This window comes from Triticum dicoccoides, chromosome 7A, assembly GCF_002162155.2.
Source record: "Triticum dicoccoides isolate Atlit2015 ecotype Zavitan chromosome 7A, WEW_v2.0, whole genome shotgun sequence".
Classification (NCBI taxonomy): Eukaryota; Viridiplantae; Streptophyta; class Magnoliopsida; order Poales; family Poaceae; genus Triticum; species Triticum dicoccoides.
In genome coordinates, this window is record NC_041392.1 from 635,404,415 (window position 1) to 635,420,402 (window position 15,988).

The 15,988-nt window shown below is 50.2% G+C and overlaps 1 pseudogene; it reads left to right on the top strand.

Annotated features, from left to right (window-relative positions):
* Positions 1-7,322: 7,322 nt before the first annotated feature.
* Positions 7,323-9,490, top strand: LOC119333746 (annotated as a pseudogene).
* Positions 9,491-15,988: the final 6,498 nt, after the last annotated feature.

A 15,988-nucleotide genomic window follows, 5' to 3' on the forward strand; every position in this document is an offset into this window, starting at 1 on the left:
CAACAAGATGAGGTATCAAACCACCTACTTGACCATGTTCCTTAGCCCTTCCTATCAAAATTGCTAACATATCCACCACAATGTTAAACAAGATAGGGGATATCGGATCTCCTTGTCTTAGGCCTTTATGTGTCTGAAAGTAATGACCTATGTCATCATTAAATTTAATTCCCACACTACCTTTTTGCGTAAATGATTAAACCTGGCGGCGCCAAGCTTCATCAAATCCTTTCATACGCAATGACTGTTGGAGGAATGGCCATTTGACCTTATCGTACGCTTTCTCGAAATCCACCTTAAAAATTACTCCATCTAACTTTTTGGAGTGGATTTCATGGAGCGTTTCATGCAAGACGACTACCCCTTCAAGGATATTTCTGTCCGGCATGAAAGCAGTTTGGGACTATTGTACCACAAAATGCGCAATCTGTGTGAGCCTATTAGTCCCGACCTTGGTGAAAATTTTGAAACTAACATTGAGGAGACAGATCGGCCTGAATTGCTCAATTCTCACAGCCTCCGTTTTCTTAGGAAGCAGTGTGATAGTTCCAAAATTCAAGTAAAATAATTGAAGCTGTCCAGCGAACAGATCATTGAACATAGGTACAAATCCCCCTTAATAATGTGCCAGCACTTTTTATAGAACTCGGCCGGGAATCCATCCGGACCGGGAGCCTTATTGTTTTTCATCTGTGAAATAGCATCAAACACCTCCTTCTCTGAGAACGGGGCAACCAAAATATCATTTTCGGCAGCTGATAACTGAGGCACATCCTCAGTCCTGGACTCGTCGAGGGACACACAATTATCCTCCGGAGGTCTAAATAACTGCTTATAATACTCGGTAATATATGTTTTTAGGTTATCATGTCCTAAAATAGTGCCCTCATCTTGTTCAAGCTGAAAGATACGCTTCTTTCTGTGCTTATCATTAGCTATCAAATGAAAGAATTGAGTATTCGCATCCCCTTGGACTACTTTGCGGACTTTAGCACGCAAAGCCCACTTCAATTCTTCTTCGCGGAGCAGTTCTTTCAACCTCTTCTCCGCCTCAGTTTTGACCTGAAGCTCAGCTGGCAGTAAAATCGTGGATTCGGCCTTTATGTCCAGGGCCTGTATAAGAGAAAGGAGTCTATCCTTTTCAATTTTATACACACCACTGAGGTGCTTAGCCCAACCCCGCAAGAAACTTCTCAAATGACTTATCTTATTCTGCCAACGCTTGATCGTAGTCATGCCTCCTGCACCTCTATTCCATTCCCTGGCAATCAAGTCCAAGAACCCCTCGCGTTCGAACCATGACATCTCGAAAGAAAAGGTGTTCTTGTTACCCACGTGGTTCGGCTCCCCTGAGTCTACGAACAAGGGTGTGTGATCGGATATTCCTCTCGAGAGAGCTTGCACCGTAACCAGAGGGAACTTCTGTTCCCACTCCACGCTCGCAAGAACTCGATCAAGTTTTTCATAAGTTGGGTTTGGTAGAGCATTAGCCCAGGTAAACTTTCTACCAGAAAGCTCTATCTCCCTTAGATCCAAGCTTTCAATAATGGTATTGAACATAAACGACCATCTGCCGTCAAAGTTATCATTGTTCTTCTCCTCTCTCCTCCTGATGATATTGAAATCACCTCCAACTAAAATTGGAAGCTGTTCTGACCCACAGATTCGAACAAGGTCCGCCAAAAACCCCGGTTTAAGCTCGGGCTGTGCGGCACCATAAACCGCCACCAAAGCCCAATTAAAACCATCTATCTTAGACCTGACTCGAAACTTCACCGCAAAGTCGCCCATCACTACACTTCGGACTTCAAGCGAATCGCATCTCACACCGAGTAAGATACCACCCGATCTTCCTCGCGGAGGGAGGCAATGACAATCGAAATCAATACCACCCACAAGAGAAGAAAGAAACTGGGGCGCAAAGTTGTCTCTACCAGTTTCCGATAGAGCAATGAAATCTAACCGCTACTCTAAAGATGTCTCGGCAAGGAACCTTCTTTTAGCCAAGTCCTTCAGACCTCAGCTATTCCAGAAGATTCCTCTCATATTTCATCATGAAATTTTTTAGTGGTTCGAATCCTAGCACTCCTACGAACTGCGGAATTAGGATAGATCTTCTGTTTCCACTTACACTTTGGTTTACTAGGCTCTATCGCCCAGTCCTCATAACCGGGTTCACTTATACTACTAGCATCATTCTCTAGGGGTACATCATCTTCCTCAGAGTCATGATTAGGGGGTGCTAGATCCACACACAGATTATCGAGCACTCTAACCCCTAACGCATCAATCTCATCATCATTCATTGGTTTAACCGCTGCAAGATTACGAATAGTCTCTAAGGCACGTTCCGCCTCCAAATCTAATAGATCATTCACCGAGTTGGTAATCTCACTATCCGTGGCACCTAGTGAAACTCCTAATTGGTTTGCATTGTTTATAATCTCCTCATTAGAAAAATGCAATAAGGAATTAGATATGTTGACGGACATACCAGAAGATGAGGCAGCCTCCTGAAGCTTGTCCGCCCTCATAGCGCACTGCTGCTGCATATCATCCACCTCCGGGAGGTCGTGGATGCGAGCACTCATCCGTCCCCCCGTCGAGACAGGGTCCAGGATCCCGCCAAACGCGACAACCTCCTCCCTAGTAAAACCTGGCACTGAGTCCCTGAAAGGGTCAACCGAGGTTACCAGAGAAGGCGGCTGCGGGCTCCCGAGCCCCTCAGACAAGTGCCCCACACCGGGGACCCCGGCCACGGGAACGAGCGAAGAGGGGATGACGGGGGCCGCCTGACCGCTCCCTCCTCCCACCCCACCCGCCGGCTCAGACGGATGAGCCGTCGATGAAGGAGAGACGGTCCTCCTGACTGTCGGGGAAGAAGGAGGAGCCAGGGCCTCCTGCCCCAGCCCCCACCAACGCAGCTGCTGTCGCGGGTGTCGCCGCCACCACCGGAGTAGCAGGAGCCGAGGCCGCCTGCCTCGGGCTCCCTCTCCCAGCACAGGCCGACCCCCTCGGGGCCGGCGTCACTGATGCCACCGGGATCGGGATAGGAAGGGGAGAAGGCGAGGCCACCTGCCCCAAACCCCCTCCCCCATGCCCCACCTCGCCCGCAGTCGTCGACACCGGAGTCGCGTCCACGTGAGACACTAGGACAAGAGAAGCACCCTCCGGCCTCCTCTCCGCAGCTCCAACCAATGTCCTTGCTGACCGTCCAGCAAAAGATCCAGCATCCCCCTCAAACTCCAACAGAGGGAGCATGCGCTCAAAAATATCATCAGAATCTACCCGGTCACTCCACAGTCTGGGAGGTGCCGAGGCTGGCTCAAAAGACCCAAAACGCAGCGTAGTCATGGGCACCACTGGTGATGCTGCGGGCTCAACCCCGGTCCCATCCCCAGGCAACTGAGTAGCTGGGTGAGAACCGTTAGACCCCTCTCGCGCGGGCTCATCAGACGGTGCCCCCTTGGCCCCTGCATTGCCGTCACTGTCTTGCATGTCAACATCGTTTCCGTTAACCGCATCAGCAAATAGACCAGTGCCCTCAAACTCGATCTCTAGCGGGAACACCTCTCCCCTATAGGTCCAGTTGACCTTATCAGGCACGAACTCAATATCCAGAACACTCACTAAAAGCCGGGCCACCCCATGGGCACGTGTAAAAGCCATATCCACTCTTTCTGTCTTCTCAACCATAATACCCATACTAGCCACCACTCGAGCATCCTGCAGAGGCTTAGATGGAGCCCCTAAAAACCGCAACCAGACCTGCGTAAGCGGCTTTCCCTTAGGCTCTACCTGCTTCCACTCGTGAAACTCCAGGATACACTTAGTACCGGGGACTCTACACAAGCCAAAGCTCAGCAATCTCTGCAAATCATCCATAGTTGGGAAATCAACCTTAAAAACATTGTCCTCGAGAAGCACCAACTCCCATCGAAAATCCCCGGGCCGCTTTCACAATCTGAGCCTCAGTCACCTCTCCCTGGGCCGCTTTCACAATCCCGGTGGTCAAGCTCAGGGTCTCCTCCGGGACCTCTCTCGCAGCCGGGGACTCAAAAAACATGAGCTCAGCACAATAGACTCCATACATAGTTAGCGACGGAGGCAGGTCACGCAACAATGGGCACTCCCCCGAGTCATGTGCAGGCTTGCCACACGACTCACACAGCTCGGCCACGCACTCAGCAATGAAGTGACCCTTCTCATCACAACGGTAACAAAGCATCATTTCCTTCTTACGCGCATATTTGGACGCCCTCTCGGCATCAGACCTGTCGGTAACCTCAGCCACCGTCCCAGCCTCAGGAACCTCAACACTGGCCAAGGCATTCACCACCTCCATCGCCTGGGAAGGAAGCTCTGTGGAAGTATGGTCGGTCTCCACTGCAGACGCCGCAGGATCAACTGCCCTGGGCGGAGGCGGTCGGCGATATCTCGCACGGCCCCCACCCCGACCACCACGATGGCCAAGAAAGCCTCCTCTCTGGCGGTGATCCAGGCCGGAGGCCCCCTCGACAAAACCACCTGCAGGGCCGAGAAACGGTCTCTCAGCAGACCCGTCACTCTGCCAGGCATGTCCACGGCCTCCTCCCGAGGAGGAGGAACCTCGATGCCGTCCATCGCCATATGCATCATACCCGTCATCCCCCCACTGGCCTCGGGGCGGATCATTGGGCTCTCTATTGCTAGAATTTTGCGTCGTGAGCGTCGAACCCGCGCGGTTCTAAGCCGGTCTTGCGACTAGTGGGGCGGCGGTGCGGCACGAGGCGGACCGCCCGCCGGCTTCTGCACCACCCCAAGTGCAGTACCGCCGTGGCCAACCGGAGCCACATCAGGCACGCCCGGCGCAGGCGGCCGGGGGCCAGCACGTCCCGCTGCTGGCTGAGAAACGAGCACCCCTCCCGGCACTGGCGGCCTCAGCCCGTCCCGCCCTGCAGTAGGGGGCAGCTGCTCCGATGGCCGGACACCCTGGTAGCCAGCGCCACGGCCCAAATGAGCCGGCGCAACTCCTCCCCCCGCCGGCGGCCTCTGACCGGGCGGCGCCGGGGCTCCTCGCCCAGCACCCGCCCCCAGCGGTGGAGCCGGCCCACCCCTTCCTGCTGAACCTGAATTGGTTTTCACGGGAGGCGGCGGCGCAGCCCCACGGCCTGCCATCTCAGAGAGCGGCCGGATCCTCCTTGCCCGCCCGGCGCCACAGACCGGGAATCCTCTCTTCCCGAGCTTGCGAACCCTAGAACCAGTGAGAGACGATGCAGTGCAGAGCAAAACGCGATCGCCCTCGTACGTGCATGTGGTATCGCTATGGGCAGAAGGCCGGCCTGGTACAGCGTGGGCCTCATACCCACCTGACCCGGCCCAACTCCTCGCGAACCCGAATCCATCCGAACCGGCCCAGCCGACCCCAAGAGCTGATTCAAACGAAGCGCTCTCGCCTTCGAGATCTCGGCCACCGACGCGGCCATCGTGGACGCCGCCGACGTTTGACGAGCGGCGATCCGCCTCGCATTCTTTCGCTTCTTGACAGTAACCCAAGACTCCGGTCGAATCATATCGAATAACGTAAGGTTTGGGAGACTCACCTTAGGTATAGGACCTTTCCAAGGCCGTATCGCCGACGCCGCCGTCTTGCGATGAACAATTCGCCGGATCATCTCGATCTTCTCGCCCGAGTGTAGACCGATACGTGCCGGATCTTCCAGCGGCAGAACCCGATCGATCGTAGTGGCCACCTTATCTTCGCTATAACCTGAATGGAAAAAATCGCAAATGAGATCCGAAGGAGTGGGAGATGGCGGCGACTCCACCGGCGATGCATCCCCATCGTCGTCCGCTTCCTCCTCGTCGGATTCGGCGAGAGCCCAAAAACGCCCGCCGACTCGCCGGCGATCACCGGTTATGGACGGCACCACCGCGGTCGGGCGCACGGTCGCCCGCCCAGTCGCCCGTCCCGTTGCCATGCTGACTCCTGTGTCCTGCTCCAGTTTGTTCTTCCCCAAAGGCGAGGTCGCATGTGGCGGAGCCACCGACTGCACCGGGCACTCTTCCTCCGGATCATCTGCGATTTTCTTCGCCAGTGGTACATCATCATCCGCATCAGCCAAAACAGAAAATTGTCCCCCAAACCGCGGTTTTGATCGCTTGGGATCATCCGTGAGATCGATCACCTCGGTTTGATCATGCACCTCCGGTTCTTCCTGCAAAAAAGAACAAATAGTAACATCAAAAGTATCAATCAAGAATCGCGTACCTTCAGAGATCTCCTCATCCTCGTTCAGGTAGCGCCCGCCGAGGATATCATTATCCAGATCGCGCGCTACCGTCCATCTCGATGGGTGGTACGTAAATAGAACTCCCTCCGATCGGAGTCCGATTGCCCGAACATCCTCGAAGAGAATTCTCCATTTTGCTAGATGTATGAAGCCCCCGATCTGCGCCACCGACTCCGGATCTCGTGATCCGCCACAGTCCGGCGATCGCGCCGGCAACACTGTCTCCGGCGACCCCTCGAGGGCAGGCGGCGGCGGCCTAGATATCTCCGTAGGAGGTGGCTCGGGTGGGGGTGGCAAGGGCGCCGCCCCGTCGTCCGCATCCGTCGCCCTTGCCATCCTTCCGCCTTGATTTGACCAGCTGATGCGGTGGTGGCCTGAAAAAATGGGAGAGAATTTCACTTCCCCGGCCTCTGCACCAACTAGGGATGCATACGACCATTTTAGTATGAGTACCAAGATAAACATGGTCCTTAGAATTTTTTTATGAGTGGTTCCACCACACACCAAATTTGATCCTCAATAAATGGGGAAAACCCCTGTGCATCACCTGTCAATTCTAGGAATTGAACTCGGGTTGTTAGGCTGCACAACCGCATGCCCAACCACTGAGCCAAGGCTCTCTTTGCAGGGGGGGTACCCTTCTGTGAAATGTAATGTTTATCTTAGCTCTGGTAAGTGAGATGCAACAAGAATATAAAGTCAATCTGTCATCGATTTTCATGTTGTGCAAAATCTCTATAGTTGTTGCAATGTGCCGTTTATATGCCAATTATAAGGTTTGGCTGTACATGTATATATCCAGTTATCACCTTTTAATATTTATACACAATTGCATGCTTTCAATGCGTATGTAGACCATAGTGGAATCTCTACAAAGACTTATATTTAGGAACAGAGGAAGTAATTGCTAGTAAGAACAATCATCTACATATAACTGAATGACTACATTTGCACGTTGTGATACTAACCGGAGCTGGTTTGGATTTGCCTCTACTGCAGGGTTAATGCATCAGAGCCAAAATTGCCTGCTGACATGATTTTCATCCTTACATGGACAAGATCATCCCTCCCCATGCTGGGCATCTCTACATATTAGCTGGTTTCAGGATTTTGCTTGGAGCCTGGTTTCTGGGACCCATAAAATGAGGGGTTGTTTTGGTGGTGCGCTGCTGTTATATGCTCATTGTGTTGCAATCTTAGTTATATTTGGTTGGCCAAATTATTCTGCTGAACCGGTATGTGCAAGTCATGTTCTCCAAGTGATTCTGTTAACCCTACGATTTCTGTTGCATATCACTGTTTCTTTTCGTTTCGTTTTGATGCCCCGCTTCTTTGCCAAAAGTATACCGAGCAGCCAAGAATGTTCACTTCCTAGCTCTTTTTTTTTGGTGCTTAGTGATCAGCCCAGCATCCTACCTTACAAAATTGTGGTCTGTTTCCTCTCGTCTCGTAACTAGTGGGACATATATGATGAACAAAGATGCATCTGTACGTTCCAACTAATCCCTGGAGTTGTACAGATAAGCCCTTCAATCCTTTTCTGAAAACATGAAGCAGCACAATCCCTTCCATGAGACAACAGACGTCCGAATTCACTTATTCTATGGGCCATCACATCACCATGCTGATAGCTACATAGAGACCTGCAAAAGAAAAATAGACATGCATGAAGCAAAAATTGCAACCGCGCGATTGAACGGAATGGACGACTACTGACGACCGGCAGGTTAATCATCGACAACAGTTATTAATTTATATATAAATAGCCTTGATTTATTTAGAGGATAAAACATGGGGATGTAGCTCAAATGGTAGAGCGCTTATATATGCTGATAAGAGGCCCTCGCATCCGAAGGTTGCGCAGGGGTTCTCCATGCACGTAGCCTCCATCAGCAGATCCACGGATCCAGCCATGCATCGGCCGAACCTTGAGGCGATGGCTTAATCCACGCATATAGGCTCCGGCGGCAAGATCGTCGACGACGTCCTCCGCGAGGTCTTCGCCCGCCGGCCGGGCGTTCAGGAGCGCCGGCGACAGGGTCCTAGGCGAGACGTGTACAGGTGCTAGATCCGATCTGGGTTCTCAGCAGGCCTGCTTCAGATCTTGCCGCCTAGGAGTGCGCATGTTCTCTGGGTGGCCGCCGTGGAGGATCTGCCTGTGGCCTGTGTGGATTGATCTTTGGTGTGGGTCGGCCTCTCCGTTGGTTGTGGACTGCGGCGTCGAGATGGTGACCTTACGCGCGTCCGGTGGTCGGCCGACTGCGCTTAAACCTGAGAATAGTTTGGACTCAAACTATAATTTCAAATCGGTTTTCCTATTGGTCTCTTTTGGTTTGGATTAAATGGGCTGAGCTCCTAGTGTAAGCTGGTTTGGTTTGGGCTTTTCCTATTATCGGCTTGGTTTGGTTCGGTCTGGTCACAGACCAAACAGTCTCAAACCGTTTCAATCCATGGACTGAGAACTAAATCAAGGACCAGGTTAGGATCCCAATCAAAGCAATCACCCTTCTTTTGCCGGGAAAAGCAATCACCCATTGGCAACGTCCACCTCGTCGTCTCCATTGCTGGTGCCGGCGATGATGCTCCTGCTCGCTATGGCACGTCCATGCTGACCCAATCGGCGCGTACTGCGGCAAGAATGGTGACAGTGCAGAGACACAAACCAGCATCGACCAGGTTCTCGCGGCCTCGTCCGCGCGCCTCCGCCTAGTACGCTACAGCCACCGCCGGCCGCTCCTTCTCGGCGATATGGGGCCTTGCGCAGTGCCGTGGGGACGTCCCATGGTAGGACTGCGTGCTCTTAGTGGCCGCGCCGGTGTCCACTGCCAACACGGGCTACACGCTCAGCCTTCTCAACACCCAGAACGCCACCGGCATGGACTGAAGGGCCTGGACGCGTTCGACCAAGCGCATGGAAGCTCATGTCCGGTGACTCCTGCGATGAACAAGGGGCTGGCGACGAACATGGCGCAGCTCGGTGGCGGTGACGGTGGACTGCGGGCTGTGAGTGGCGCAGGCGGTGGACTGCGGGCGGTGGCCGAGCTGCCCAACTACTGCCGGACAGTGTGATACACAACAGTCACATGGCGCCCTACGAGATGTACCCCTTCTTCCCGCTCGACGGCGCCGGCGAGTTGACAGACGAGGTCGGACAGTGCGGCGCCGGGGAGTTGGCCGACGAGGTCGGACAATGCGAACAAGATCATCTTATACCGTGATGGATGGAGTGCAGCTCGTCGCATACAGTACAAGTATCTAGCATTATAGCTTGTTCTACTTCTATGTACATACGTTGTGGTGGTGAGTAACATGCAGCAGCAGCTAATCACGCCTCTCTTCCCGTAGTAATCGGACACGCCCTTGGTTTGAAACTTCAGGTTCAAACTGTATGTGGGGAATGGCTTAGATGGGTTTGGCTTGAAAATGCTGAAATTTAGTCTATTTTGGGCAGCCCAATAACTATTTCAGATATTCCTAATAAATCCTAGAGGCCCACTTAACCCAAAATAGATTTATTAGGTGTGTTCTTCAAAAGATGTTCTGCAGGGTAACATCTTTGCTATTTTGGGCAGCCCAATAACTATTTCAGAAATTCCTAATAAATCCTAGAGGCCCACTTAGCCCATTTGTGCAAAGCAAGGGATACTAAAGTTTAGTCCCACATTGCTAGTTTAGTGGGAGTTGGACCTTCTTATAAGGGAGGTTCTTTTCTCACTTGTACGAGCATGAGAACAAGAGGGATATCCACGCGCGCTCCTTCTCCGCCGTCCACCTCGCCACGTCACGCCTCATCGCGTCACGCCGCGGGTTGCAGGAATGAGCCGAGCCGATATCTAAATTTTTGCCACGCACGACGGGTATACGAAAGGTCATGTGGGAGTTGAAACGTTTTCTGTAACGGACACTGAATTCGAATGGCGCGCCTCTTCGGCCGCTGCCTGTTCGCTTCGTCTCCCTTCGTTGCTTCACCTCCTGCCACAGCCTCTTCGCGTCCTTCTCCTGTGCCTATATAAGAGAGGTCGCTCCTCTCTAGAGAGACACAACAGAAGCTCCTCTTCCTCTCGCCACAAAGTTCCGACCACTGCGCTGCTGCTACGTTCTTCCCCATCCCATCTTGCGGCGTGCACCTCAGGTCGAGACAGTAGGCCTCCGAAACCGCACCTTTTGAGTCCTATACGAGAGAAGGGTGATAAGGCTTTTGGGGAGCGCTCAGCGCGACTACTGGCTGTTTCATCACGGACGATCCGGTCGCCGACGGCTACTTCCCCGACAACGACTTCTTCCCCGACGACATGGCAGGCGAGGACACCGACCCCAAGTCCAGCGCTTCTGCTGCTGTTGTCCCGTACGTGTTCTTGTCTTTCCTGTTAAAGGTTCTGCCGCAGTTCCTTGTTCTAGTCCTTGTCCTACACATGATAGGTTCTACTTCATATATGCTACTTGCTATACTGTCTGCTTTAGATATGATAGGCTACGATTCATATATGCAGAAGCTATTTACCTTCTCTCTGTCAGAACGCATGACTTGTTTTATCTCTACTATATTTGTCATGCTTTATCTAGTATTTCTGTTAATAAAATCATTTGGTAAATTGCTCATATTTCCAACGGAAAATACGTACAGTTTGGATTGATTTGGATTATAGCATTTGCAATTTGGTCTGGTCTAGTCTGGCCGCTGGACTTATACCTGTATGGATTGGGCTGGATTTAAACTGGATTACAAACTATTCCCAGGTTTTTCTGCGCTACGGTGCATGATTTCGTGGTGGTGATTCAGATCAGATCAGCCAGTTGGTGGTAACTGCAAACATGATGCAGTGACTTCTTATGGCTCCACGATGATGGTGATCACTGGAAGGTCTTCGAGAGTGTTCATCTCTTCAGATCCGGTGGTTAACTTCGGCGGTGAGGTACAAATTATGAACGATGACTTGACACAAAGGAATGGTTGTGCAGTGGCGGCGGGCGCAATGCTTGTAGCTGTCGGGATCGTGGAAAAGTGGTGGCAGCAACACATTAGTGACTTTGATGGTGGTGCAATTAGAGCACCTGGTCTTGAGCCCCGGGGCGAAAGCTTAGGTCAGACCCGAGTGGTTATACCTGGCATTGGCGATGTTTCTTACGTTGTTACCTTGTTGAAGGCATTGCTCGGATATGCTCGGACTGATTCTTCAGGGTGAAAACCTAGATTCTGACCTTGTGGTTGAATCCGGTGATGACGGCGCTTGAGTGTTGCTCCCTTTCTGAAGGCGTTGCTGTTGAAGAACCTCGTCGTTAAGGGATGGCAATGGGTCGGGTTTGGATCGGGTTGAACAATCTCAAATCCATATCCATGTCCATGAAGACAGTCTTTGCCCGCCATGAAAAAATCCATGGGTGAAAAATTGTGTCCATGTCCAAATCCGATGGATATCCATACCCATTGGATATCCATTGGGTCCTCTTGAGACATAACACAATAGACAATATTAACATAAACTCTTCCATTCTTCACCTCGTGGTAGGCTAGGCTTCACTTATGGTAAATCAACATCCACTAACAACCTAAGATCATTTAGTATTTTTCTAACAGATGAGAATGACGAGTCATTTAAGAAAGAGGTAAAAATAAGGGAAGGGGTGTTGGAGTATGTTACAGAGGGGATTGAATGTCAACTAAAAAAGTTACGATGGGGATTGTGTAATTTCTTATGCATGTTTTAGATAAAAAAGTGTGAAATTGCTGTGGGACATACGACCGTGGGGCAGGGATAGCAGATTTTTCCCCATTAAGTCATACTATCGGATCGGGTTGGTTTATATCCATGGGTACAAGATTATATCCATGCCCTATCCACAAACAATCGGGTCGAGTTTGGGCGCCGCCCATGGACACAAAAGCATATCCAAACCCTATCCATTCAGGTCGGATATCCATGGATATCCATGTCCATGGATAAAATTGCCATCCTACATCGTCAATGTGGTGTCATGAGATGGTTGGTGCGGATACGGTCTCTGTTCTAGTTTGTCAATCCTAGATCTGATCGCTTTGGAGCTTTTTTTCTTTTTTCCTCGCCTACTCATAGCTTTGATCTTATATGACTTTGCTTGTCGCCGGTGAGTTGTCGCATATGTGTGAATTGATGTTGGCTGTGTGCATCCTAGTTATGCAGAGGCCGGGTGTGTGCTCATTATGTTATGTATCTTCTTGATGCTCCGTTTTGAGCCAATAAAATTCACCCTTTGTCAAAAAAAAATATGCTGATAAGAGGCAGGGGGCGGTACCTCCCATCTCCAATTCAACATGTTTTACTTTTATTCAAATACTCCCTCCGTTCGGAAATACTTGTCGAAAAAATGCATAAAATTGAATGTATCTATAACTAAAATACATCTAGATACATCCATTCCTCCGACGAGTATTTCCGGACGGAGGGAGTATAAATTACCAGGGAAAAAAAGCTAGGGGTGGAAGCAAGAAATTCCTCGGCCCACAATGCACATATAGGCCTAGCAGTTGGCCCATAGAGGAAGTTGAATTCACGCCTATCAAAATTTCTAAGTTTCAACATTGATTTTTTTTTACAATAATTTAACGGCAAGCTCCTATTTCACTGCGCCAAAATTTTGATATTTTGCACATGAGACCCAGGCTGGAGCTGTCCATTTAGCACTCGGTGTTGTAGCTGATTGTATGGAGTGCTCATCTTTCTCGAAAATATAGCAAGCGATTCCTACATTTAGTTTTATTAAAACATGATTATTAAATTTCTAAAAAAATCATTTTGGGGAAAACATATTATTTCTTGAAAAAATTGAACATTTTATTAAATAAATGTGCACATTAATAAATTTTGGGAACATTTTTTGAAAAACTTTGAAGATTTTTTAAAATTTGTGAACATTTTAAAGTTTTGGGAACTAATTTTACAAATGCTGCACATTCTGTGAAACAAAAGTGACAAAAATTGGTAGAGAAAATAAAAATGAAAAATCTGGGTGAGAACCTTCCTAAAACACCAAAAACCAGACAAAACCTGCTGATAACAAAAATGTATCTGATTGGGCCGGCCCACTCGTTCGCTCATCGGCTAATTATGTGAGTCGGCAACTTGCAGAACCAGCAGCAAATAGGAAATACCAATTTAATCTCTCCCCTAACAATTTAATTCTCTATAAAACATTGATAATTTAATTTTATATAGAAGGAGCTGCCGGCTTAAAACAGTGTAATTTTTTATTATTATAAAGGTTCCACTTGTGCGATTGAATGGAATGGAAGACTACTGTGCGACAGGTGATCCTCTATAATAGTTATTCAATGTATAAATAGCCTAGATTATCCTAGAGGATGAAACATGGGGATGTAACTCAAATGGTAGAGCGCTTATGTATGCTAATAAGAGGCAGGGGGGTCGATACCTCCCATCTCCAATTCAACCTGTTTTACTTTTGGGGGACGCTAGGCGCTGGCGCGCCGGCCCAACAGTTGGGCCGGTCGAGCCCTAGCCGTGCAATGCAGGTGCTTAAAGGCTGTCAGATCTGTCCCAATGCTTCGTCCCTTCTTGCGAGTCATTTTCTTCTGAAAAACTGAACGCCCCCGAGCGCCGCCAACACCCTTCCTCGAGCTTGAAGCAGCACGACAGCGTCCTTGTCGCCGGCCGTCCTCGTCGCCAGTCGGCACCTTCTCCGGCCGTCCTCGCCGCCGGTCGCCGCCCTTGTCCCTTGCTCTACCCATGCAACAACTGCTCTGGGTTGCAGATCCGCCCGATGACGGATGTAGCTCGGTGGCCATGCAGCACCGCCATGCCGTTGGTCTGCAACTCCCTGGTGTCGCCATTCCCACCGTCGTCAGCATGTTGTATCGGTTGAAGCTTTTTCCCATGTCACTTGAAGCTTTTTTCAAGATGGTTGAAGCTATTTTCACGATTTGAAGTTTTTTTCCCATGACCATTGAAGCTTTTTTCATGGTTGAAGCTTCTTCACATATCGGTTGAAGCTTTTCGCGCAATGGTTGAAGCTTTTTCAGCACGATGAGGCAACGGGCAAATGTTTTTTGCTGCAATAGGGAACGAAGAAAGCTACAACCAGTAGCCATTTTTGCTACATCCAGGAAGATGACGAAGTGTGGCCGGCGACGACGGGTTGTGAATTTGTTGCAACCGCAGTGGGAAAAAGCTACCACCGGCGGCCAAATTTGCTGCAACTGGATATGCGGTGGTCCGGCCGGCGTGCCGTGGTGCGACGAGCAGCAACATGGATGACCACGCTGCCATGGATGTGCTACAACCAGTGTGCTTTTTTGCTACCACGGCGGTGACCGCGTGCTACCAGTGGTGCAACGGCAGGGAGCTGCGACCTCGACGACGGACATTGGAACCGGCGTGATCCATCGCGCGGGTGCTGCAACCGTCGGGGGAAAAAGCTTCAACCTTGGTGGGAAAAGCTTCAACCGTCAGGGACATAAGGTGCTTTAAGCGGTAGACGAACGAGGAGCTGCGAATGGGGGCGAGGGGTTGCGCGCATGGCGGAGGGCGCCGTAGTCGCGGCCGGAGACGAACGCTGTGCAGCGATCCAATCAGCATGCAGTGGCGCGGGTGGGGGCTGGTGCCTGGTTCTGCGGGTGCCCCATAGAGTCCGGGTCGTGCGGAAGAAGATGAGGGGAAAATCGATTGGATAAGAAGTGCTTCGGTTGCCAGTTTTTTTTAAGCGGTGCTCCCGTCGCCTAGTACTCGCACGATCCAGCGATCGCAAGGCCCGCGTGCGTCCGTTGCAATGCTTCGGCCGGTGCACCGGCAGCGAACATTTCCCATGCAAATAATTACCAGGAAAAAAAGCAAGGGCTTGAATCAGGAAATTACTCGGCCCACAATACACATATAGACCTAACATTTGGCCCATACAGGAGGTTGAATTCGTGCCTATCAAATTTTGGGAGTTTCATCATTGATTTATTTTTTTACATTCATAAGTTTCATCATCGACAATTTAATCGGGAGCTCCCTTTTGATGCATCCTGTAGGAGCTCTAAATTGCGAGCCCTAAGGTAGCTGATTGTATCCAGTGATTCCTCGGTTTTTTTTTTTTTTGGTTTTACAAGATTTCAATCGATTTTTATATTTAGTTTTCCAGAAATAGATGAATATATATATATATATATATATTTATTTATTTTTCAAAAATGAACATTTTGTAAAAAAATGTGGTTTTATTTTGACGAAGTGAACAATTTATAAAACCTTTTGTGAAGTTTTATTTTTTTTGGAAAAACTTCCAAATTTTGGGGAAAAAGCAAGGGCTTGAATCTGGAAATTACTCAGCCCACAATACACATATAGGCCGGAGGGGGAGTTTCATTAGCACGACGGCGTGGTGACGGTGATGGTGAAGTGATCCGTGCAGGGCTTCGCCTAAGAACAACGTGAATATGACCGGAGACGTAAACTATGAAGAGGGGCGCCGCACACGGTTAGAAATCAATGTTGTGCGTTCCAAATAGGACTAATCCACATATATATGAGGTGGGAGAGGGAGAGGGGTAGCAAGGGGCGTCCCAAATAGGACTAATCTTACTTCGGCGCCTCCCACAAGGCGGCCTCCCCCCTTCCATAATTGTCGGAGGGGGAAGGAAAGAGAGGGGGGAAAGAAGGGAAGGGGGAGACCGAATCCTTCCCTTTCCTTTCTCCCTCCCCCTCCTTCTTTCTCCTCCTATTCGGCCTATATGGGGGTGC